Here is a 16068-nt window from a genome sequence, read left to right on the forward strand (position 1 = left end):
CCATTCCACAAATAAAACCTAGGGGTTGTGACTACCGTACTACGCGTACGAGTCCTATAATTCATGTAGTACGGGCCCATACTACTTTCCGCACCTACCCGTATTGTCTCAGAAGATCATCACAAAAACCCTAACATCACACATTGAGATATGCATACATCCTATTCTCACTTCCTAAAGAAAGGCTAAACATCCCTCAACTGGCCAGCTGACCCCACATAACTCATCCATGAAACTTCCACCGACCCTGCAACACTCGTGTATACTAATCAGACATAACACTAGATTCCACTCTAAGCCCACAACCAGACAAGGAACAAGAAATAAGGCCAAATCAAACATTCTTAGGCTATAAAATCTTAGTTATGTATAATTTTGATGCATACACTAAGCAACTATAGTAATGATGTCAATTTCATTAAGGAATAACCCTAGGCTATCAGACATCATATATCAGGCAATTCTATCATGCGATTCCTGAGGATCCCTAGCCTACCACTAGCATGTTGTTTTAACATAACATAATATCAATAACAGTGTAGTAACTTGGCGTATACTTACTAGCCCCGGCTGATCGTACACATCACATCCTTCCTTGGTTACTTTTTGAAATCAATTTTGAAAATCATTTTTAAAACTTTTGTAGTTCCTTAGCTTGAGCCTGGATTCACATGGATGTTCCTCCAATTCGCTCAAACAAAGGCTTTGATACCAAATTTTAATATCTTAAAAATCACAACAAATTTAAACTTTTCAAAACAACCCATTTACTAAAATAAGTGTTTACATAACCATTGTTTCCAAAAAAATATTATTCAAAATCAAAGTCTCCCAAGACTAACAACATAAAACCAAGGATGTGTAAGGTCACGCCTTTGCCTTTCCACGGTCCTCAGAAGTACCTGAAACAAAACTAAAATTGTAAGCCAACACTTAGTGAGTTCCCCCAAATTACAACCACATAAACATAACAAATAACAATATGCATACAAAGCTTTCAACATGACTAGACCACCTCACCGGGCCAAAAGTCTATCCGGACCTCCCTTCGGGACTTCGGCCTGATTGGTCTGCCTTGCAGGCCTTCAATCTATTCGAACCTCCCAGGGTATCTTGGCCTTCAGTCTATCCACTGGTCCGCCTTAACCCAACAAACCATAACACAAGCAGTCAAATGGGTTGGCGTTGGTGCCTTTGATCCATAAATATAGTGAGGGAAACTTGCCTCACATTCTAACAAAAAGTTAAACGATACACTACTCCAAATACCAATTCTACAAGTCACCTATTCAACAGATAGAGACCAAGGCTCAACTATAGCTCAAAATACCCAAAATACTCTTAAGTCAAACTTGGTCAACCATGGTCAAAGTCAAAGTCAAAGTTAATGGGTCAAGGAGTCAACTTGGTAGTAATGACCCAAAAATCAAGGGTAAAAATTTTATTTTTATTGTAGTCAAAACACATATATCTTTTAAATCCAAGCATTCCAAAAACATTGCTAATTAAAAACATTTATCAGAGTTCATCACAAAATTACATATTGTGGAAACACGGGTGTGAGCGCTGTGATCAAACCGGGCCCTTCCTTTCTAAAACAATGATACCTGAAACCATAAACAAAACTGTAAGCACAAATCTTAGTGAGTTCTCCAGAGCATACCCCACATAATCACATAACCCATATCAATCACATAAGTCATGCATATAAACATATAAGGAAGCCGTGGAAACCCTCCAAGGTCTTACTCCAGGTGCCATAGGAACCCCCTCATGGTCTTAGCCTACTGTTATGGGAACCCCCGCATGGTCTTAACTAGAGATGCCATATAAACCATAGATACAAACATATAAGGATGCCCTAGAAACCCTCCAAGGTCTTACACCGGGTGCCATTGGAACTCCCTCATGGTCTTAGCCAACTACCATGGGAACCCCCACATGGTCTTAGCCTGGAAAGCCATTAGAACCCCACATGGTCTTATATCCAATTGCCTCGGGTACCCCGCAGGATCTTCCATGAAAGTATCACAGAGATTGCCAGCATATCATATATCACATAACCAACTAGTATACCACATATCACATAATAGGCCATGGGAACCCCCACATGGTCTTAACTAATTGTCATGGGAACCCCAACATGGTCTTATCATAAATACATAACATATTGACAGCACATTCGCAAGTAACCACTACTTTCTAGAGTCACGAAGACAACTGGCATACTACATATAACTATTTGCCGTGGGAACCCCCACATGGTCTTATCATAAAAACATAATGTATCGATAACACAATCACAATAGTCATCATAACCAAATACATGGGCTAGCCTTGGTGCCTTAGATCCATTGGTATGGTGAGGAGACTCACCTCACAATGCTGAAGTCCCGCGAATAAATCTCTGGCTGCTGGCTGACTAATCCTCAAACTATCAGTCATCTAGACAAATCCTAATTAACCATTTGGGTTTCATTGCATAACCTTAAATCCAAATTTGGGATAAATGGATCATTTTAACCCTAACCTAGCTTGGTTCAAAACCAAGGCCCAAATCACATTCTAAAGGCCCACAAGTCAAATAATCAACCAAGGCCAAACATATGGCCCAATTTTCCAAATGGGCGCAAACCTCTACATGGTCTTACCTTAAGGCCCAACCATTTATTCTATTCCAAACACTTGTTATTCTGATAGTCCAATATCTCATAATCATAGAGGCCCAATTATGGCCCACTTATGGCCGAATTTTCAAAATTAGGCCTAAGCCTTTCTAATGGGCCTTATCTAAAAGCCCAATAATTTCCTTAGTCCATAAACCTGTTCCTAGTTGGCCTACGAAGTCCCACATCAACTTAGTCCAAGAAATGGCCGAACCTGAGGCCCACAAACACAAAATCCAATCTGACTGAGTACACAGGGCGTACTTGGTTGTACGCTAATCTTACAGGCTGTTTGGCTTGTACGTTGCACATACAGACTTGTACGCCCAACGTACTACTCCATTAAGCGAAATCCTCATTAAGCTCTTAATGCTTGGTCCAATAAGTCCAAACCACATATCTGAGTCCCAACTAACGTCTAAACCCATAAAGTCACTGACTTTGTGACTTTGCATCCCCCCAAAAGATCAAATAGCATTCCACTTTCATGGAAATGGCTCAAAATCCAACATAGATGGTCTTAAACTCTAAAGGTGCCAACTTTATGGACCTTGAACCTCAGAAACACTAAGAGGGGCAAATTTAAGCACCTCAAATGAAATCAAGATCACTAGATCTCATACTTAGGACCAAAATGAACAAAAACCCATAAATGGTAGATCTAACACACCAATGATCAAGTTCAAAGCTTTATACCTTCATCAAGCTGAAAAGGAGTCACAAAAACCAGATCCATAAGCTTCTCCTTGATCCCCATCTTTGCATCAAACTCCACCTTCTTGGAAATGGACAAAACACTCCTAAAATGGACTCCATAAGATCAAAATGCCACCATGAATGATTAAGGACGATGTCTAGGGTTTTAGAGGATGGGGCTAATTTAGAATGAAGAAGGAGGCTTAACATTATGCTTATATAGGGTACAACCCTTGAATTATGGTTTTCAATCTGACCCTTGTAAGCCCAACGTACCTTCTTGTACGCCCCGCGTACAAGGCCGCACACCCTGATCCAACCTCGCATATACGCCATGCGTTCCTAGCTACGCCTCGCGTAGTTTCCTTCTCTTCGGTATGCCCTGTCTACCACCTTGGTACGCCCCGCGTACTAATGTTTTTCCCAAAACCCTAATTCTTCCGAAGACCCTAACTTACTCGATACAACTCTGATTCCAACCATTCATATATCTATAGGAACGAATCAAGACACTCAACACTATTATCGGTTCCTGCCTGCCATAAAATATCCCGAACGAAAATCCACTTCCCATAAAACCCTAGCTGGCAAATTACCGAAATACCCTTTGATCTAGAAAGTCAAACTGAATACCCGAGCAATCCAAGTGACATTATTCAACTCCAACGGGGTCCAAAACCCAACCCCTCAAGTATCCGTAGCTTGCTAGTACTCAAACCTTTGATCACTAATTCAAAATGGGGAACAATTTGACACAGGGTGTTACATTGGTCCACTCAGTCGAGTATGCAGGGCGTACTTAGCTCTTACGTTGGGCGTACTTGAACCTTGACTAGAGTTGGAAATTGACCACGTACGCGCGTCGTATTCTTAGGAACGCACGACGTACGCTCAGAACCCCATTTCCTCAATAAGGGCTTAATGCATTAAGCTCTCATGTCCAACTTTTATATCCAAGGCCAAAATACCACTAAGAGTCATAAAGTTTCCAACTTTATGACTTTGCATGTCCATTAAGTGCTTAATACACACAATCTCATCAACTTAATGACATAAGACCTTCTATAGCATGCATGGAGAAAAACTATGCATCAAAACCATAACTCAAGACCCCTCATAAGGTCTGAAAGGATGACTTATTTGGTTATGAGCATGTCATGCTCAAGAATCACCATATTTAGGACCAAAGGTGCCCTAAATGAAGAAATGGATAGATCTACAAGATAGGGTGATCAAGTTATGAAGTTTTTGTTGGATTAGGTGTCTAAGCCCATAACTATAATTGGTATGTACTTGACCCGATAATAGCATGGTCCATTTGGGTTGTAACACTCTGGAACAATTTGATAGTGTAAGTCCCCAAAATTGCTTGTGTATCAATCGAATTCATTTGATGGTGCGGAATCCCAATCAATTGGATGATGTCAGATCAAAATAGAAGAGAAGGAGAAGAAGAATTAAGATGAATCTATGATGCATTAATGAAATTGAGTGATGCTCCTTACAATAGATTCTCTTTCACACATACTTCTTCTCTCTAACTTTCTCTCTCTTCTCTAGCCTCTTCTTACCGTACACTCCCACATGCATTCCTCTATTTATATGGACGTCCAACCATACACATGTGTACATCCGCACACCCTGTGTACGGCCGTACACACGTGTACTTACGTACACACAAACTGCAAACACATACAATATTACATAAAAATATATTTTCCTAGAAAAGCAAAGTATAAACCATATTTTTGACCCAACAATCTCCCCCTTGGTTTATAGCTTTCTTTTATAATTGGCCCAACAAACTCCCCCCTAAAAAGTAGCTGGCTTTTTCTTGTTAATCTTCATTGGGAGCTTGGCTTCAGCTTTAATCTTGAATGACTTCATCTTGAGCATTTGGGATTTTCTTCAGAATTTGGCATTGAACGCACGTTGGGTGAGGAGGCTTCATGAAAAGATTCTTTAAAGATAGCACTTTCAGCTTGAGAATCTTCAGAGAGAACAACGGAGAGAAATAATCTTCTGGATCACTTCAGCAGGTTCATAGATAGCAGCAAACTAATTGAGGAGACTTCAATGCAATCTGTCACATGATCTTCAAGTACAGCTTCACCATGCTTCTGGGGTTGACAGATTGAATGTCGAAAGAATAATCTTCATTTCTTGCTCCTTCGAATGCGAATTCTTCGATGCTCACGAATGAAGCCTTGGCTCAGAAGATCTTCGGTACAGTCTCCACGAGTCTCATCTACGTCTGAAATCACTTTTCAAGACAAAACAAAACTAAAAGAAAAATTAGCACACAAAAAAATATATTTTTTGGATTTTTTTTTATATTTTCTAGAAAAATAAAAACAGAAACAATATATATATATATATATATATATATATATATATATATATATATATATATATATATATATATATATATATATATATATATATTGGATTTTCTAAACAAGAAATAACACTATTTTTTTTTTTGGATTTTTAATTTTCTGATTTTTGTTTGATTTTTGAATTATTTTTAATTCTCCCCCTTTCCCTATGCACAAATTTAACAAAAATAAAATGATATCTAACTTTAAGAATGATTTGGGATCAAAGTTTTTAGACAGCCTTTATCCGCTTGTCGGTACCTTCCATCTTCACGACTTTGTCTGGTCGATCGCCGGTATTGTTGTCCACTTAAACACGAAAAATTGTGACAAAATTAGGACATACTATAAGTGACAAGACAATGTGATCCTAAGTTCCTAGATATTATATCTGATCCTAAGTTTCTAGATACTATATCTTAAGGACCATTCAGCTGACGACGACCAGGGATATTGTTGTCCACCTAAATTGAGCAGCGAGATCTATAGACAATCTTTGAGTGTTCAATTTTAATTGTACTGGAACATGTTTCCCGCTTCCAGATATGCCCCGGTAATCAAGGACTTCCAGAGTACTCCTTACATCGGATGAGCAGACCATCATTAGGGGAGAAGATAGATTCAGAGTATTATCACTTATAGTGCATATGCTGTGTACCAGGTCGGATTGTTAGTCACGCAAAGGAGACAACATATGGCTAACAGATAAGGGGAATTTCATATATGTATATGTATAATATGCAGAGAAATAGAGTTGCATATGTTACAGTCCAGGTTAGATCTCTTCCAATCACGCAGAGGAGGTAACATATGACTAACAGACAGAAAGAAAGAAAATGATTTTCTATAGGCCTAATGTATCGGAATATACCAGTTGCCCCATCAATACCGGAATTAAGGACAGAATCCGCACGTGGAGTAAAAGTTAAACCACAGTTCCAGATATGGGTTCATTTAATGTGACGAGTAGATTCCCATATATAGATCTCCTTGCTCAACCTATCCAAGCGTTGTATTGTCAGGCTAAACGGATCTAACTAGGTCAAGATTTGTCAAGTCTATAGATTCCTTAAGTTCATCTGCACCTAGTCAAGTCTGTTAAATTCTTTGTGCCTACCGACGCATCAAACCAGAGCATAGACCCTTCAACTTTGGGTATGTTACGCTGACTCAGATTGCCCGTTATCACTCACTTCCCAAAACATCTCCCTCAAGCACATTCCATAACCAACATATTATTATTTTGATTTTCTAATTTTTTTTATATTTTTTAATTTTTTTTAATTTTTTTTTTGTTTTTATTTCTCCCCCTAAATTTGTGCATAGGAGAGAAACGAAAGTAAATGCACAAATTTAAACTATCCTAAAACAAAAATTTGTCTTTAAAGCGAATCAACTTAAGAAAAACTCAGGAGTATAGAGAAGAAAACTCAAACCGTAAGTCACCGATTGAATTTGCATCCAGAAGGTCTGAGAACAGCACGCGTAATCTCATAATAGATCCGAAAATTCTTCATGTCATTAAGCACAAACCCCATGTGACCCCTTCCTTTCTTCCCTTCCCGCAAAGGACACATACTCTCAAACAAATGTCTGAATGTTGTACAGTTGAGAGATGTCCCCTATCAAGTTCCAGGAACAGCCACTACCAACAAACCGAAGTCTGATGATATGCCTCCGTAGCTGCTCCGACACAGAGCGGGATTAGTTGGTCTTTGGAACCCAGTCCATTTTGAAACTGGGTCGACCTTTTGTCTTCCTTGCACGATACTCTCTCCCATGACATATCCTGTTTATCACAAACAGAAGACGAAGAAATATTAGAGTCCTTAGTTGATTTGGGAGAGTGAGCCTTTGGAACCCATTTGTAGTTGGGTTTAACCCATTTCTTTTTCGATCTGATGGGTGGCTCAGCACTTGATTTTGAACTTGATGTCGGCTGTTGAGATGACTTTGATTTTGGCTTCATGCGAGCATCTCTTGGATTTGACTTCTTGGCCGACATTCCCTTCTTGACCTTGGGATTTGATTTCTTGGCCTTAGGAGTTGAACTCTTGCCCTTCGTGTCATTACAGTCGCCATTGTCTGAACGTGACCTTGAGGGGTTTCTTTTGAAGTATCTCCCTCTTGGCGTGTTCTGCCACCCTTGTGCATAGTAGGGAACGTATGCTCGATTAGGATAATTTCTGGCAATGTGTCCAGGTGTTCCACAGTGAAAACAAGTCTTTTTCTTCACTGTGAAGTTGTTTCTTCCTGCCCCTGGTGGCGTATCCATGCCTTGTCTCTTGTTGTTCCCACATGCACACTTGCAATAAGAACTCTGTTGCGTTGGAATTGGTGGCCTGTATTTCTCAATGGCAGGTTGATCAGAAGCAGTTGAGTTCGAAGCAATAGATTCAGAGTTCAAGGAGATGTTGGTTTGTTCAATGGTGTTCTCCTTGTTCTCATTCTCTGCTAATTTACCTGCACATAAAGTAGAAGCATTAGTATCTTCAACTTGAATACCTCCTGACACAAATCCAACTGGTTTGCCATATCGAAGATGTGCCTCCCTGTCAATTTCGTCCTGTGTCATAGGGATGGATGTGTAGTTATGATTGAAATGTGGAGGAACACTATCATACCCTAGACCCTTGTTTTGATTTTCTTTGAATTTTAATTGGGTTTCATATAAGGACTTGACTGTCTTACTTGACGCAGTGTAATTTTTGAAACTGACATCTGTTTTTCCACACTTTATTTTCAAAGCGTCAAGTTCTTTAGTTACAGCAGCAAGTTTTTTTGTAATGTGATCATAATTTTCACACTTGTTGCTGTAATCTTCTTGGAGTTTTCGGAAATCCTTGATTTTGGTTTCTAATTGAGCTTTTAATGGTTTTTGACCTTTCCTTAGAGTATAGCCTTCATATTTAAGGTCCTCATTTTCTCTTTTTAGCAAATCAATTTGTTCGCGAAGAAATTTAATCGTAGCTTTACAAGATGGAGTACATGAAAATTCATTTACCGGAATTGATGTGGAACTCATTTTCTTTTTTTATTTTTTAAAATTTTTTTAATTGCCCTTTGACTTAAAACCCGGGAAAGTAAACCTTAAAAGTCAAATTTAAAAAAGTCAAACTTAGAAGTCAAACCGAAAAGCTAAATTTGAAAAATTAAAAGTCAAAGTTTAAAGTCAAAGGTCAAACTTGAAATTCAAAGTCAAAATTTTAAAGTCAAAAGTCAAAAATTAAAATAAAAAATTTTGGGTTGAAAGAGGATTTTAAAAAATAAAATTTGAATTTTTGGGGTTTAAAATGTCAAAATTCGAAAGTTGGAACCGAGAAGACTAGCTTATGTTTTAAAAAACCGAAGGATTGTCACAAAAGAATGGTTGGAAGAGATGGCAAGGCACGCATACTTGAATCTAGAAGTTCTGGTTTCGATCCCCTGCACCTTCAAACCCGTTTCCCTTTTTTTTATGAAAGGGCTGCTGTGCGAGGTGGGCGCTGTTGATCCGAGAGCGAAGCTGAGCCGTGGATTCCGAGGCGAGATCGAGAACCGAAGACCTAACCGCACACCGAGCCGTATACTCCGAGCCGCACACACCGATGCCGCAGAGCTTCAAAGTCTGGCCGCACACCTTCAATAGATTCGCGAAAAAAATGACGTTTTTCACCCTTTTTTGCTCCAAAACTCATTTTTATGAAAAATGCAAAGAAGTAACCCCCCTTATTTTTGCGAGATCTATCCAAAAAACGCTATTCTCTTTTCAAAATCAGATCAAATAAGCTCCAGATCTGACAAAAATGATTGATACAACCAAGCTCTTATACCAATTGTAAGTCCCCAAAATTGCTTGTGTATCAATCAAATCCAATTGATGGTGCGGAATCCCAATCAATTGGATGATGTCAAATCAAAATAGAAGAGAAGAAGAAGAAGAATTAAGATGAATCTATGATGTATTCATGAAATTGAGTGATGCTCCTTACAATAGATTCTCTCTCACACACACTTCTTCTCTCTAACTTTCTCTCACTTCCCTAGCCTCTTCTTACCGTACACTCCCACATGCACTCCTTTATTTATATGGACCTCTAACCATACACATGTGTACAACCGCACACCCTGTGTACGGCCGTACACACGTGTACGGCCGTACACACAAACCACAAACACATACAATATTACATAAAAATATATTTTCCTAGAAAAGAAAAATATAAACCATATTTTTGACCCAACAATCTCCCCCTTGGTTTATAGCTTTCTTTTATAATTGGCCCAACAAACTCCCCCTAAAAAGTAGCTGGCTTTTTCTTGTTAATCTTCATTGGGAGCTTGGCTTCAGCTTTAATCTTGAATGACTTCATCTTGAGCAGTTGGGATTTTCTTCAAAATTTCGCATTGAATGCACGTTGGGTGAGGAGGCTTGATGAAAAGATTATTTAAAGATAGCACTTTCAGCTTGAGAATCTTCAGAGAGAACAACGGAGAGAAATAATCTTCTAGATCACTTCAGCAGGTTCATAGATAGCAGCAAATTAATTGAGGAGGCTTCAATGCAATCTGTCACATGATCTTCAAGTACAGCTCCACCATGCTTCTGGGGTTGACAGATTGAATGTCGAAAGAATAATCTTCATTTCTTGCTCCTTCGAATGCGAATTCTTCCATGCTCACGAATGAAACCTTGGCTCAGAAGATCTTCAATACAGTCTCCACGAGTCTCATTTACGCTTGAAATTACTTTTCAAGACAAAACAAAACTAAAACAAAAACTAGCACACAAAAAAATATATTTTTTGGATTTTTTTTTATATTTTCTGGAAAAATAAAAACAAAACAAAAATTAAAAAAAATTTAAAAAATATAAAAAAAATTAGAAAATCAAAATAATAATATGTTGGTTATGGAATGTGCTTGAGGGAGATGTTTTGGGAAGTGAGTGATAACGGGCAATCTGAGTCAGCGTAACGTACCCAAAGTTGAAGGGTCTATGCTCTAGTTTGATGCGTCGGTAGGCACAAAGAATTTAACAGACTTGACTAGGTGCAGATGAACTTAAGGAATCTATAGACTTGACAAATCTTGACCTAGTTAGATCCGTTTAGCCTGACAATACAACGCTTGGATAGGTTGAGCAGGGAGATATATATATATATATATATATATATATATATATATATATATATATATATATATGGGAATCTACTCGTCACATTAAATGAACCCATATGTGGAACTGTGGTTTAACTTTTACTCCACGTGCGGATTCTGTCCTTAATTCCGGTATTGATGGGGCAACTGGTAAATTCCGATAAATTAGGCCTGTAGAAAATCATTTTCTTTCTTTCTGTCTGTTAGTCATATGTTACCTCTTCTGCGTGATTGGAAGAGATCTAACCTGGACTATAACATATGCAACTCTATTTCTCTGCATATTATACATATACATATATGAAATTCCCCTTATCTGTTAGCCATATGTTGTCTCCTTTGCGTGACTAACAATCCGACCTGGTACACAGCATATGCACTATAAGTGATAATACTCTGAATCTATCTTCTCCCCTAATGATGGTCTGCTCATCCGATGTAAGGAGTACTCTGGAAGTCCTTGATTACCGGGGCATATCTGGAAGCGGGAAACATGTTCCAGTACAATTAAAATTGAACACTCAAAGATTGTCTATAGATCTCGCTGCTCAATTTAGGTGGACAACAATATCCCTGGTCGTCGTCAGCTGAATGGTCCTTAAGATATAGTATCTAGAAACTTAGGATCAGATATAATATCTAGGAACTTAGGATCACATTGTCTTGTCACTTATAGTATGTCCTAATTTTGTCATAATTTTTCGTGTTTAAGTGGACAACAATACCGGCGATCGACCAGACAAAGTCGTGAAGATGGAAGGTACCGACAAGCGGATAAAGGTTGTCTAAAAACTTTGATCCCAAATCATTCTTAAAGTTAGATATCATTTTATTTTTGTTAAATTTGTGCATAGGGAAAGGGGGAGAATTAAAAATAATTCAAAAATCAAACAAAAATCAGAAAATTAAAAATCCAAAAAAAAAATAGTGTTATTTCTTGTTTAGAAAATCCAATATATATATATATATATATATATATATATATATATATATATATATATATATATATATATATATATATATATATATTGTTTCTGTTTTTATTTTTCTAGAAAATATAAAAAAAATCCAAAAAATATTTTTTTTTGTGTGCTAATTTTTCTTTTAGTTTTGTTTTGTCTTGAAAAGTGATTTCAGGCGTAGATGAGACTCGTGGAGACTGTACCGAAGATCTTCTGAGCCAAGGCTTCATTCGTGAGCATCGAAGAATTCGCATTCGAAGGAGCAAGAAATGAAGATTATTCTTTCGACATTCAATCTGTCAACCCCAGAAGCATGGTGAAGCTGTACTTGAAGATCATGTGATAGATTGCATTGAAGCCTCCTCAATTAGTTTGCTGCTATCTATGAACCTGCTGAAGTGATCCAGAATATTATTTCTCTCCGTTGTTCTCTCTGAATATTCTCAAGCTGAAAGTGCTATCTTTAAAGAAACTTTTCATCAAGCCTCCTCACCTAACGTGCGTTCAATGCCAAATTCTGAAGAAAATCCCAACTGCTCAAGATGAAGTCATTGTGATTTATTAATATATTATAAGTGTAATATATTAATTGAGAAATAACATTATTTAATTAGTATTGATCAAGAATTAATTTGATATTAATTTAGTGATAAGAAGAAACTGATTAAAGATACAGGGACTGATTAGGTAAATCAGTAATACTTCTGGTTGGACTCGTGACTCATGTTGATTAGAGTTGGACTAAACCTATGTGAGAGTCCAGGACGGTTTAGCCCAAAAGATATAAGAAATATGAAGTGTCATTAGGGTTTGCATAGTTGTAATCCTAAGCTATAAAAGAAGTCCCTAACACCCTAAAGTCCCCCCCCCCCCCTATGCACACTAAAGCTGTAGCTAGCCGATTTTGATCTCCCAAACCTCTTAGTAAAGTCCATTCTCTTGTTCTTAGTTTGTTATAAGACATTTGAGGCATCACACTTGAGGTGCTAGGATCCTAAAGGTCAAATACAAGCAAGCTACTACACAAGGTAATCTTCTAACTGTTTTTTTATGATTTAAATGCTACCTTGCATGCTAGTTTAGGCTTTATGATTTGAAAAAACAATGTTGCATGTATAATTATTGAAAACTTAGATCCAAAGTTTTAGGGTTGTATGTGCACCATAGGAATGTTGAGTACTTAAAACCCATCAGTGGTATCAAAGCCATGGGTGTTTTCTATTATATTTATGCAATTGTGTGATTTTCAAAAGCTGAAAAATGACAATTATGGATTTTTTCAGGGCCAGCTCGATGAGTCCATCTATGAACTCGATGAGTAGGTGCCTTATGAAGATGAACTCGTTGAGTTCGTTAGTACACTCGATGAGTTGGTTCATCGGATGGCAGAATTTTCAAGTTTTTGGCTTGTTTTGGATTAGGATCATTACCACAAACTGTTTTTGTTCATAAAATTTGATTTTACTAGTATGGTAATGTTTATCCCCATCCAAAGACATGAAGTTTGTCAAATTTTAAGATAATTACTTGATTTTGAGAAAAACTAATTGTTTGTAAAATTTGAAGTTATCTTGTAATATCAATCAAATTAGGTCAAATTGGTAAATGATGAATTATGTGATAATTGGATTAGCTAAGTTTGATCTATGTGTTTCTTGAAAAGGTTCCATAAGTTGTCCTCAAGTTATGGAATATGAAAAGTCCTTATTCATGAAACTATTAACTCCTGTAAGTGATAGAATTCAAGAGATCTGGTAAGGTTTCATCACTTGTCCTCAAGTTTGGAATTTGAAAGGTATCGTTCATGGAACTTTAAAATCCTTAAGTCATGGAAATCAAAAGTTTTGACAAGTTACAAAACTTGCCCTCAAGTTTTGGAACTAGAAGAATCTCATTTATTAAACTTTAAATCCAAACCTTAGAATTTTAAAAGTTTAAAATTCAACCCTTATACTGTAATAATATTTAGAGTTTAATACATACATATATATATATATATATATATATATATATATATATATATATATAAGATTGGTCAGTCTTACTGTTAGTAGGTCTCATTCACGAAGCCAGTCTATAAAGGGGTATAAGGTTACTGTCTATTAAATGGTGGTTTAATGGGTGTCCACTCTCACCTACCGCTTCCTTGACTGGTGGAGGGTCGTTAGCCGAACGGGTAAGATAGGACGTTAATTCTCATTAATAAGTATAATGATAACTATTAAAGTGACTAAACTTTTATAAATTCCCAATCTTAGTTACTTTAGGAAAAATGTGAAAATGGTGCTATTCAATGAAATTACACTATGTACCTTGTTAATTCCTTAGTGGAGCGTGTATGGTTAACTGGCACACTAATTTGAGACTATCAATGTGTGGCAAAGGGTAGCTTGATGTTAATCATGGATCAATGGAGCGTGTGTGGTTAATCGGCACATTGAGTAGGTCATTTGTAACATTAAGTGTACCAAGCTAATTTGCATGGTTATTCACACCTTGTTCGTGATCCTCAGCATCCCAGTCACAAGCTTGAAGGGTATAATTGAGATTTAAACATACCATTGAAAAGTTCAATGAATCTCCAAAGAATCTAGGAATTTCAATGCATTTAAAACTTAATAATCAATTTCGTTTGTCATGGTGGAAATTGGTAAATCGTCATTTACATACCTTAAATTTTTTTTCAATTGGATTTTGGCATCCCTCTTCCAAATTGTAAAATATTGTGTTGGGTCCTAGCCTTAATATTTCATTAGGGTGCTATGTTAAGGATCATTATCTACTCTAAGACTTTGCCTTTCTTTTCAGATGTCTTCCAACACTGCTTCAAACCCAAACCCTTCAGGATCTTTCTCCCTCATGAACTTATGTGGGAGGGTCATATTTGATGGATCGAACTTTAATGATTGGATTCGAAAAATCCGAATGGCCATTCGCTATGAGGACAACGAATATGTCCTAGATATTGAGCTTAAGGAGATTAATTAATCTACCGTTACTCCCAAACAGATTGTTGAATACAAGGCGCATGAGAGGGACGCGACCAAAGTGTCGTGTATTATGATTGCTACCATGATTGCTGAACTTCAGAAGCCCTACGAGAACTTTTTTCCATAGGAAATGCACCAAGACTTTATGGAAAGCTACCATCAAAGTGCTACGCAAGAAAGGTATGAAATCATAGCCTCCATGATTACAACCAAAATAATGGATGGAGAGTCCATCACGGCCCACTTGTAGAAGATGCGACGATTTATGGACCGCTTGCTGAAGTTGAATGTCAACTTCGGTGAGAGTTGGCCATATATATTTTTCTACACACTTTGCCTCCGTGTTATGATCAGTTTTGTACGACTTATCATATGAACAAGGAGGATGTCACTCTAAGCAAGCTTCAAGGCCTTTTAAGGACTGGTGAAAGTAGTCTAAAAGGAAAATCTGTTGTTTCTACTCCTACTGCTACTGCCCCTGTCTTTGCAATTGGACATGGGAAAGGAAAAAAAGAGGAAAGCTTCCTCAAAGAGCCACAAGGGAAAGCACCATGTTGTATCCTCTTCTAGTGGGTCCAAAGGTGGTCCAGCTACACCCTCCTCAAACCCAAAGGAAGCTGAGTGTTTCCATTGTCATGGAAAAGGGCACTGGAAGCGAAGCTGCCCCAAATACTTACAGGACATAAAGGATGGGAAGATCAAACCCTCATTCGCAGGTATTTATACTATTTTGTATAACAGCTCATCACATGCTAATTCTTAGGTCCTGGATATAGGATGTGGTTTTCACATTTTTTCATTTGTAGGGACTAAAAAGAAGTAGCGATGTGGAGCACGTGAAGATGAACTTGATCATGGGGAATAGGAAAAATTCGTTTGTCACCAAGATTAGAGTTTATACTTTATTGCATAGTAGTGGGTTAAATTTAGAACTGAATAATTGTTGCTACTCGTCTGATATGACGATAAATATTATTTCCGTTCATAGTTTGTATAAATAAGGTTTTACCTTTTCTTTAAGTAATGAAATTGGTAGTATTAATGCTTATTATAATGGTACATTTGATTTTGAAGTTGTGTTGGGGTTGTTCGGAAGTTGTGTTGCCGTAGGCTTCGAGGACAAAGCCTAATTTAAGTGGGGGAGAATTGTAACACCCCGTTCTAAGAGTAATCATTCATAGATCCCCGAGATCAAGAGTAAGGGCGTTTTGGTCTTTTATGGGCAATGGGTTTTATT

This window comes from Lactuca sativa, chromosome 1, assembly GCF_002870075.4.
Source record: "Lactuca sativa cultivar Salinas chromosome 1, Lsat_Salinas_v11, whole genome shotgun sequence".
NCBI classification, from domain to species: Eukaryota; Viridiplantae; Streptophyta; class Magnoliopsida; order Asterales; family Asteraceae; genus Lactuca; species Lactuca sativa.